We start from the raw sequence: 10,925 nt of genomic DNA on the forward strand, positions 1-10,925 counted from the left end.
AGTTCACTGCAGGGTTAGACCTCCAGAAAAGGTTAGTGAAAGACAAATCGGTGAATGAATAGCAATTATGTGTGTTTGTGGATATTTTATTTATATTTATGCCCTTTTGTGGACGATCCCCCAATCCTCATCCCCCTCTCTCCACTCATCCACCTTCCCCCTTCTTGGACCATCCGACGGCCGCCTAACCGACAACCGCCTCTCGACTCAACACTTGTCAACTCGCCTCCCCATCCTCCCTTGACGACTCAGACAGCCCCGGGTCCTTGCCAATTAGTCCCACACCCTCCCCCTCGGCCTACCCGCCAGCCCAACCTCGCACCTCATCCAACCCCCTTTTTCCCACTCTTACGGCTCCCCAACCCCTCCTCCTCTTTACCCTCACGACATCCGCCAAAAACCCCCCTCTGCTCTCACCTTGCCCCATCTCCTCCTTGTCAATTCAGCCAGCCCCCATCTTTCCCCTTGCCATCGGATAGCCCCCCCCTCTCGACTCACGCCCTGCCCCAACCCTCGCTACCCAATCCCGACTCCACTTTTCACACCACACGAACTGTCACACGCGGAAGCCTCTGTGGCCAGATCATCACTCATAAGAAAACGCAGCACTCTCACTGGATGCTTGATGCACAAACAACTGGATAAAAACGCAAGAGAGAAAGCAGTGACCTAACCTACTCAAAATCTTATTCATATACTTGTCTGTTACAATGCCATGTTGGAAGCTTAGCTTCCCTTGAAAAAGGTCACTTGTATTCCTACCTATGACCCAAGTCCCAAGGGGGAACTTGAATGACTGACTAAGAGACCTGGCCCTCTTTATATAGGCCCTTATAATCTGGCCCACTAGACCAAACCTGGCCGACCAGCATTTAATGCTGCCGACCAGCACTTCTGGGCGTTTTCCTCTTGTCAGGCTGCTGTTGGCTGCCTACCGACTGCGGCTATACTACATAATGGGATCTCAATCTTGAGGCAAGATGCAGATAAAGGCAAAGAAGCTTACATTGGATCTATATTGCATCCATATGCACCAAACACTTTTTCACCAATGGGGCCACAAGCTTATGGATCTTTTGCGGGACCTTCACATGAAAATGCATTGCATACTCCTCAATCTAGTATGCACCATGTTGATGGGAATCATGGGTTTATTCTTGGAAAGGATAAGATGCCTTTGTCATTGATGCATCAAGGTGGAACAAGTATGGTCGGTATGCCTATGCATGGTCCTATGAATGGGATTTCATCAATGCAAGGGAGAAATGTGGACAAAAGCAAAGGCATAGTTTTGGAAGAATCAAGGGTGAACAGAAATTGGAATCATCCACACATGAGTGGACAACACTTTGATGAATGCTCCACGCTGCCCTTCACAGCCTTGTGAGGCTGCCGCCTCGTCCACGCCTTCTCATCCACTGCTGCTGGTCACTGGCTACAGTCCTCTTGGTCCCACTTAGCCCTAAAAAGGTGTCAGACCCTGTCCTACTGCTTGTCCAGATCAGAAGAAGCATGTCCACGTGGCATGCACGTGACATCCCCCGCTGCTAAACTTGATGACAGGGATCCAACCTGCCTCTTTGGATGACTGTCATCATCCCTCATTCCCTACCGTGTCTCCTCACTGTCATCCTTGGATGTCTGGCAACTTGACTTGACCTGGAAACATTGCTATCCTCCGCGATTGCTCCCATTGAAGAACCTGCATCCTGATCCACTGAGTCCCCCTGCCTTCATGCCTTTTCCCTTGAACACGGGGTCTTGGCGTACTTCCTTGAGGCTGATCACTGGCATCTTCGCTCCACCCTTGGATGACTACTATCCCTTGGAACCAGTATTCCTATGGGCTCACCGGTATGCCCTTTGGCATCCACCCACGGACTGCCTTTTCCCTATGGCTTTGCTAAACACCGACCATCCTCCTTGGAGATCTACCCTTAGCTGTGTTCCTTGCCTCGGACTGTGCACCTTCTCTTGGGACTGCTCTTGGAGCAGTGGAAATCCTGCTGAGTGCTGGCGCTCTGATACCAATGTCACATGCGGAAGCCTCTGTGGCCAGATCATCACTCATAAGAAAACACAGCACTCCCACTGGATGCTTGATGCACAAACTGGATAAAAACGCAAGAGAGAAAGCAGTGACCTAACCTACTCAAAATCTTATTCATATACTTGTCTGTTACAATGCCATGTTGGAAGCTTAGCTTCCCTTGAAAAAGGTCACTTGTACTCCTACCTATGACCCAAGTCCCAAGGGGGAGCTTGAATGACTGACTAAGAGACCTGGCCCTCTTTATATAGGCCCTTATAATCTGGCTGACTGGACCAAACCTGGCCGACCAGCATTTAATGCTGCCGACCAGCACTTCTGGGCGTTTTCCTCTTGTCGGGCTGCTGTTGGCTGCCTACCGACTGCGGCTATACTACTAAATGCTCCACGCTGCCCTTCACAGCCTTGTGAGGCTGCTGCCTGGTTCACGCCTTCTCTTTTTTTTTTTTTTTTTTTTTTTCCGGGAAAAAGATCCTTCTATTAGTTAATGAGAAAACGCCATAAGGCTACAAAGCTCACCTCGCAAGGAGGGATAAAACACAGTGAACTCCTGAGCTCCACCCCCGTGGCTGGCCGCTCTCTGGGGGGGGCTACCTAGTAGTACATATGGGAGGTGAGAAAAGCCAGACTGGAGGCCTGTAGTGCCAAGTGACATCCTCGCCCCTCGCGGTGAGGAAAGGGCCAGGGTGCCAAGTGCGGAGGAAAGCCTTGCGGCGCCCTCTCATGCGATCCGAGTCGCCCTGGAGTTTCCCCCAGTGTCCTCTCAGGTGTGAATGATGTCCACCCAGAGGGCCTGTATGACCTCCGCCGGTGGAGTCGCCTGGCGGTCAATGGCCTCCCTGCATCGGGCTCTCCATATGTGCCAAGCCGTCATGCTGCTGATCATCTCCCATATGTGCCCGACCCCCTCCTGAGGGGCTGCCGAAGAGAAGTCTGGCGTCGGAACCACCGCCATCGCCCTGTCAGAGACCTGGAAAAGTCGCGCTGCCAGGGACGTCCTCATATCCAAGGGCCGGGCCGCTGTCCGTGGCCCAAGCCACCGCACCCCACGTCACCAGCATCTCACCTGGTGAGCCTGCAAAAACCATCCTGAGAGCGCGCTGCCAGACCTGCTGTGCCTATGGGCAATCCCATAAGCAGTGCCGCTGCGACTCCTGTGCATGGTCGCACCGAGGGCAGGACGCTGGGTGTCTACCAAAAGCTAGCCAAGCCCCCACAGCCAGTCCTCTATGCGCTGTGAGCCAGAGAAAAAGCGTCACCTTCCGGGGCCGGAAGCTGGCCCAAAGGCGCTGCCAGAAGTCCCTAAGAAAGGCAGGGGAGAGCCCCTGTCGCCGCCGGGGTGCTCGCTATCCTGTGCCTCTGAATCCGCCGCCCCAGCCTCGCTGTGTACTGAAAAAAGGGGATGCCTGGGCTGGTAGGGGCCAAGTAGGGATCTCGCCAAAACCACTCACCTGGATCCCACTGAAGGCGAATAAGAGGCCTGCTGTCCCAAGCCCATAATCTCCAAGAACAGTCCTCCCCTATCGAGGCCGGTGAGGGGTCTACATGCCACTGTCTCTGATGAAAGCCGACCACCCACACCCTCTGAAGAATACAACCCTGGAGCCCAGCCAAATCTAGTCGTGTCCTCTGAAGCTGGCCACCCTCTCCCACCTCGAAAGTGAGTGGGGCGACTCTCTCCGCTGTGCCGCAGACCGCTAGAAGGATCTCATGCCGAGTAAAGACACCCATCCACTGTGGAGGTGGAGGGTCCTGTACTGGGGTCCGCCACTCCCGGGGGATGGCCGCCTCAATGTCCTGTCTCATCAACTCTCTGCCCCTCATCCCACTGAGTCTCCTCTCCTGAGCCTCTAGAGGCAGCTGCTGAAAACATATCCAGTCGTCTAGGGACTGGGCTGGGCCGGAGCTCAACGGGCCCCACGACACGTGAGACCGCGATCCAACCATATGGCCACTGGGAAGTCGAATCAAGGGGTTCCAGATCAATGGCTGCCTCAGGCGCTCCTCATCGGTGCCCGGAGGAGTCTGGAAGAGTGACGGCCTCAGATGCGACCAGGCCCTCAGAAGGCTAGCTGCAAAACGCTCCTCGAAGCCAAGGCCCACTCCTCTGGATCGCTGCTCTGTAAAGATCCACCTAATGCTGGGGGTCCAGGGGCCGCTAAGAGAAGGGGTGCGGCTGAGCATCCTGGAAACAAGAAACTCCTTCCACGGCTCAGCGCGCCTGGCAGGAGGCCACGAACTACCAACTTGCCAAGCAATGCTCGGCTTTGGCAAATAGGATCAACAATGCCCAGGCCGCCTCTCTCCCTCGGCTGAGTGATCACCGCCCATGCCACCTTGGCCCTGGCGGGCCGCCCGTCGCCACCGGACCAAAGAAAGTTCCTGATGAGCCGCTGCACCTGGCCAATGCATGCCCGAGAGAAGGCCCAGCAGGAAGTGATGTACCACATAGTAGCAAGCAGAACCTGGTTGGCCACAACTACTCGGCCAGCCAGAGATAAACGAGCGGTACTCCAATACAGAAGCTTCTTCCGAATGCTCAAAAGAAGGGGGGCTATCTGCTGCTCCGGAGATATGTCAATGCCCACATAACATCCCAAATAACGCACTGTAGTGCCGGGGGGCAGCCATTGAAAACCGTCAACTGGCCTCCAAGTCGGGGGGGGCGTAGAGCTGACCCACAGCCCACACGACTTGTGCCAGTTGATCAAAGCGCCCGAAGCTCTGCAAAACCTGTCCATGGCTAAGGCGAAGCGGCGGAGGTTCTCCTCACCTCCCTGAAGATAGACAGCAGTGTCATCCGCAAACTCCGAGTCTAGGAGCTCCTCCGAGGTACGGATGGGAAGCTGGAGGCCCCGCAAACCTGTATCCTGTGCCGTCAAAAAAGTGCTCATGGCCTCCGCCACAAAAAGAAAAAGAAAGGGCGCTAAGGGACACCCCTGCCGCACCGAGCGCGAGAGCTGGAACCTCTCTCCGCGCACGCCCTGTATCAGCACCTGGCTATGAGCCGATGAGTAGAGTGCAGAGACCCCACGGATCCACTGAGGGGGGAAGCCCATCCTCTCCATAGTGCCTTCCAAGAAGGCCCAGTCCACCCGATCATATGCCTTCTCGAAGTCGAGAAGGAGCACTGCCAGATCCTCCTGTCGAAATCTAGCCAGAGCCGTAGCCTCCCAGAAGGAGAAAATGTTATCCAGAATGCTCCTATCCTGGATGAAGCCAGTCTGCGTGGAGTGGATGATGTCCGGAAGGTGAGGCTGAAGCCGCCTGCTGATCGCCTTAGCTAGGACCTTGTAGGCCGTGCCTAGCAAGGTGATCGGTCTCCACTGTCTAATCTCCAGTCTGTCTCCTCCCTCTTTGGGGATCAAGTGGATCAACCCCTCAGCCATGCTGTCCGGCATGACTCCTGACTCCATAATCTCCTGGAATGCCAATCTGAAGCCCCTGTGTAAGAGGCCCCAGTACCTCTGGAAGAAAGCCACCGAAAGACCGTCCTCTCCTGGGCATTTGCCCCGAGGTAATGCCTGAAGAGCCTCCTCCAGTTCCGTATCCGAGAAGGGGGAGAGAAGGGAGTGCTATAAATGGGCCGGCACAACCGGTCTCGTGAAGCTCCAGACTGCCTCCCGAGCCTCTCTCACCCTGTCATCTGCTGGCTCAGCAGAGAGAAGGTCCCTGTAAAAATCTGTGGCTATAGCCCGAACCCTGGGGGGATCCACCACAACCTGGCCATCAGCCTGCCGGAGACGCCTGAGACCCTCTCGTCTGAAGCGAGGCCCTGTCGCCTCAAAGAAATCTCGAGTCACTCTGTCCCCAGCCTGTGTCCAAAAGGAAGCCCGAGCATGGAATCGGAACTCCACCCTCCTCTCCTCGATGGATCTGATCTCCGTGCGAGCTGACTCCATCTGCTCTGAGATCCAAGGGCTCGTAGGATCCCTCTCCTGGAGTCTCTGGAGGGACGCTAGACTCCTCCGTAGGCTCCTCTCCTGCTCTCTGAAAGCCTCCAGCCGGTCCAAGGCAGCCTGTCTGAGCATCTGGCTGATCTCCTGCAAGCCACTGGCAAGATCGCTGGCTGCCGATCCTCTCCTGAACTGCAGCTCCTGCCAGACCTGCTCAACTCTGATCGCAATCTCGGGCTCCTCTATGAGACAATCTGGAATCCGGACGCTCTGGCCCTGCTCTCCTCTCGTGGGGTCCTCGATCTGGAGAAGCACTGGATAGTGGTCTGAAAACGAGGAGCCTGCAAGTATGCCCACTGTGCCACCTCTATCACAGGCCCACTCATCAATGTAAAACCTGTCGATGCGGGATAGGTTAACCCCTGTGGCCCGTCTATCCGAGCGCGAGAAAGATAGGCTCCCCTGCAACCTGCCAAACTCCGGGAGAGTCCACGGATCCTGGCCTCTCACCTAAAGCACTAGTTCCTCCCAGGCAGCTAGCTCCGGCCCATGAATGGTCTCCTGGCTGCCCCCCATCCTGTCCTCTGCATCCTCCAGCATGTTGCAATCCCCTCCGAGGCACCAGTGGTCTGCCAAGGGGAGGGACTGCCTAATGGTGCTCCAGAACTCGGCTCTCCCGGTCGCCCCATTAGGGGCGTAGAAGTTGAGGAAGCCAATGCGGTCTTCCCCAACCCGAAGGATGATCCACTGCGCACGACCCTGGACCAGAATGCAAGAGTCCACAACTTCAGATAGAAGCTGCTCGCTGACTGAGATGCATACTCCACCCTGGTTCCCCTGGGAGCCATATGCCGGTGACCAAAAAGTGTGACTCCTGCCTGGCAAGATCTTCCCGCAGGTGCGGGTACGCCCGGCAGAAAGGTGGTGCTCCTGGATGAAAAGGATATCGATGGGTCCTCCAACGAGAGCCCTCTGGATCTCCTGGCGAAGTCTGCCCCGACCAATGTAGCAGCGATGTCCGCCGAGACCCTGGATGTTCCATGAGAGGATCCTCATGGATGAGCTATGGCAAGTGAAGCAGCCTCCACTGGCTCACCCCTCTCAACCGGCCCGGATGATCTGCCCTCCACTCTGTGAGTCTTGGGCGCCGGCTTGGAGGGAGAATAATCACTGTCTGTCCGGGTGCGGAGTCTCTCCAAAAAGAGGGTGACCTGTCTCTGTGTCCAGCCCCACTCCGCCTTCGCCCTATCCAGGGCATAGGCGTGAGACCAATCCTCTGCACTGCATATATGTATCTAAAGGTAGGCTGCACCCTCGGGGCGGCATGGAGGAGAATCAGAAGCACCGCCTCAACTAAGGTGTGGACCGGATCCGCCCGCCAGTCTCCTATACCAAACAGGCTCATGCGGGCTGAGTGTAATCGGGTCTGCAATAGGTCCGTGAGCCCCAAGTCACTGAAGTGGTGAGAAAACTCCAGTATCTGATCACGCAAAACTTCCTCTACAGAGTTGCAATCCCATGCTGTGTCTGGGGCAACACTGAGAGGAAAGGAGAAAGCCACCATGCTGCTCACCACAGAGGGAGAACGAGAGGGATGGCACACCACGCAAACTCGCAAGGGCGCGACCAGTGTCTCGAACGGGCCAGCATCCAGCTGGAGGCACCTGAAAAAACCGTAATCCACTGGTAGCCCCATCACTCGCGGGGGCCCCCCAGGGGAGGCTGGAGAGAACTCTGTGGCGGGCGAGGCGAGGATCGCCATCTCCACCGGCCCGGAGTGGCGGTGGAACAGCCGCTGGACTGAGCTCTGGCCTACCCAGCTGCGCTGCCCCGGGGCAGTGGGTGGTCTGGCGAAGTATCCTGGAGAGGCCGAGGGAGGGATGGGGGCTCGTGGCGAGGAGGGGGGAGAGCGAGGAGAGGATGGAGAGGCATCTGCCAGAGGATAGGTGTCAGGGGGGGCCGCCGGGGGAGGCGGGAGGGGGGGGGCTGGGGGGGGAGAAGGGAGGGTGGAAGGAGTGCTCTCCGGGTGAGGGGAAGGGGAGCCGGGGGTCGAAGAGTGCGGCCCAGGATCCTCAGGAATCTGCTCCAAGGAGGGGGGGGGGGGGGGCCCCGCGGGGGGAGGCGGGAGCGGGGTCTCCACGTGGGAGGCTCCACCAGCGGCCTCAACGGGCACTGAGTCTGAATCCTCGTCCATCGGGGTGGGACCTGCTGGCCGCCTATCCCTGACAGGAGCATAAGTGCGGATAGGTGCCTGTATGCCAGTCGGAGTCGCCTGTCCGCCAGCCTGTGCTGCCTGCTGGCGTCTGCGACGACGGTCCCTGCGGGCCGGGCGTTTCCGCCGGCGAACCTCCTGCCATCCGCCAGCCTCCTGGGACTGCGCGGCATCCTCCGCCGGGGCCTGCTCGTCAGATGATGGCGCCTGCTGTGACGAGCCAGGGATGTCCGGTCTCTGAAGTGGATGGCCACCCCTCGGGTCTCCTGCAGGGGGTCCGGAGGCGGCATGACGTGAAGGATGAGCCCCCTTGCGGGGACAGGCGCGTGCGAGATGGCCCATCTCCCGACATATGTAACACTGGCCGGGGAGGCCCGAATACTCCACGCGCTGTATCATATGTCCTCCAGAAAGACAAGGGAGAAGGATCGTCTTCGGGAGGGACTCCGGTGACGGAACCACAACCCGAATGGCCGGGAGTCCTGCTGCTCGAGCAATCACTGAAGCCGCTGTCTGAGGCGTCTCCACCACCTGCCCGAACGCCTTGCCAATGGATGACAAGAGGGGCAAGTACTCCCTACGGAGTCCAGGAAAGCAGATAGTGACGGGGAAACCTGTCGCGCCTGCTAGCGGGTCAGAAGCGGGGTCGAAACCATGAGTCCATCGCGCCAGGAACGCCCGGGAAGAGCGGAGGGCAATGGGGCTCCGAGCCAGCACCATCTGAGCTGCCTGTGGGGACTCGAAATCCACCTGATAGTAGCCACGTCCCAAAAAATCAACACTGACGATCTTGGCGGGCACGCCAACAAGGCTGCCTTGCAGAAGGTCGCGAAGCTCTCTCCGCATCGGATGGCTACCCACTATCTTGCAGACCAAGGAGGAGGCCTCAAGAGCGGAAACTGTGGAAACAAACAACTGAAGATCTTCAGCTGTGAACTCCAGACGGAGACCGGAATCGGCAGGGTTAGTCGGAGCGGCTTCCATGGAGTCCTCCAGAGGGAAAAAGCCAGAAACCGGGGTCACCAACGGGAGGGACACAGCCCTGCGAGGAAAAAAGAGAAGCGGAGGGCTACAGGATAGCGGGGGCGGGGCGGGGGGGGGGGGGGGGGGGGGGGAGCTGAGGCGGGGAGGAGTTAGCGGTGGGCGGAGGGGCTGGACGGAAGGGAGGAGAGAGAAGGCGGAGGGGGGAGAGGTGGCGGGGGAGAGAAGAGAAGGGGGAGGCGAAGGAGGTTAGAGAGGCGGAGGAAAAAGGATGGGGGAAGGAAGTAAACGGCGGGGGGAGAGGCGGGGAATGCAGCGAGGAAGGAGGCGAAGGAAGAGAAGGCGGGGGGGAAGAAAGCGGAGAAGAGGAGGGAGGCAGGGGAGTGGAGGCAGGGGGGTGAAGGCGGGGGAGAACGCGAGGCAGAAGGCGGAGGGGAGGAGGCGTAGAGGGGCGCGATGAAGAAGGCGGGGGGGAAGAAAGCGGAGAAGAGGAGGGAGGCGGGGGAGTGGAGGCGGGGGGGTGAAGGCGGGGGAGAACGCGAGGCAGAAGGCGGAGGGGAGGAGGCGTAGAGGGGCGCGATGAAGAAGGCGGGGGAGAGGGCGGAGGAGACCGCGGAGGGCTGGCGGGGGGGGAGAGTGAGGCGCGATGGCGAGTAGCAGCGCGGGGGGGGGGGGGGGGGAGCGGAGCTCGCAGGCGAGTCAAATCAGATTCTTTGGATTCCGAGGTTCACGCCTTCTCATCCACTGCTGCTGGTCCTCTTGGTCCCACTCAGCCCTAAAAAGGTGTCTGACCCTGTCCTACTGCTTGTCCAGGTCAGAAGAAGCATGTCCACGTGGCATGCACGTGACACGAACCACCCACACAACCCTCCCTATTTTTTCTCTTACGTTCTACCTAATCACCCCCCTCTTCCGCGTCGCCCATCTCCTCCCCTCACTACTCGCCTCATCCCACCATTGCCAACTCGCCCAGCCCGCCCCATCAACCACCGCCGCCTCGTCTCGAAAAAAAAGCATCCAAAGGGTCTCTTTTTCGTTCACTTCAACTTAATGTAATCAGTGCATGCCTGCATCTTTCACATCATGCATACTTTCCATATATGTAATCCTCCTCAAGGCAACATACTTCTATCTTCCTCACCGAGAACAGTGAGCACTCTAGTAGGGGAGACTTGTGGCCACCAAGGGTGCCCACATTGACTGTCCACCGCAACACCGCCACACCACAACAGCATAACACTGCCACACCGTCATGCGCCAAGCATTTGGGACCATCAGAACTGAAGATGCACCACCACAATTGACACAAAAAGGAGCACGCAACGGCATTGAAGGCTTGAACAACATTGACTCATACACCGACTGACACTCCAACAGCATCTCCTAGAGATAGGAGATTCTACCAATTTTCAAAGGCTACGCTGCCACCTCAAGGCATCCACCGAAGATAAGAGATGCCACCGACTCGGCCTCAGGCATATATGGTCCCTCGACTCACCTTGAAGGACATCCTTTATCCATCATCCCTCACCATTGTCCTCTTGAAGGACATCCTTCATGCACATCATTCATACCACTTGTACCTTGTGTTCTACAGTCACTTGTCATCAGCTTGAGCTATGTCGTCCTCTTCACTGTGACCTCTGTTGAGTGTGCATGGTACAGTGAAGGACATGTATCAATATTCTTGGAGTAGTGCAAGTGTTCTTGTTTCTCTCATAGTCCTATCTCTTCTTGTGTTGTGTTCCGCTCCATAGTGTCTTCTGTGTTGCGCTGTGAGCATCAA

At 57.5% G+C, this 10,925-nt stretch overlaps 1 protein-coding gene across 1 annotated transcript in view; it reads right to left on the reverse strand.

Moving 5' to 3' along the window:
• The window catches only part of LOC147604018 (cilia- and flagella-associated protein 251-like), a 212,740-nt gene that overhangs the window by 191,462 nt on the left and 10,353 nt on the right, over window positions 1-10,925 (reverse strand). The window lies entirely within an intron of this gene.

The sequence above is a fragment of the Cibotium barometz genome, chromosome 62, assembly GCF_041138505.1.
Source record: "Cibotium barometz isolate CiBa-2024 chromosome 62, ASM4113850v1, whole genome shotgun sequence".
NCBI classification, from domain to species: Eukaryota; Viridiplantae; Streptophyta; class Polypodiopsida; order Cyatheales; family Cibotiaceae; genus Cibotium; species Cibotium barometz.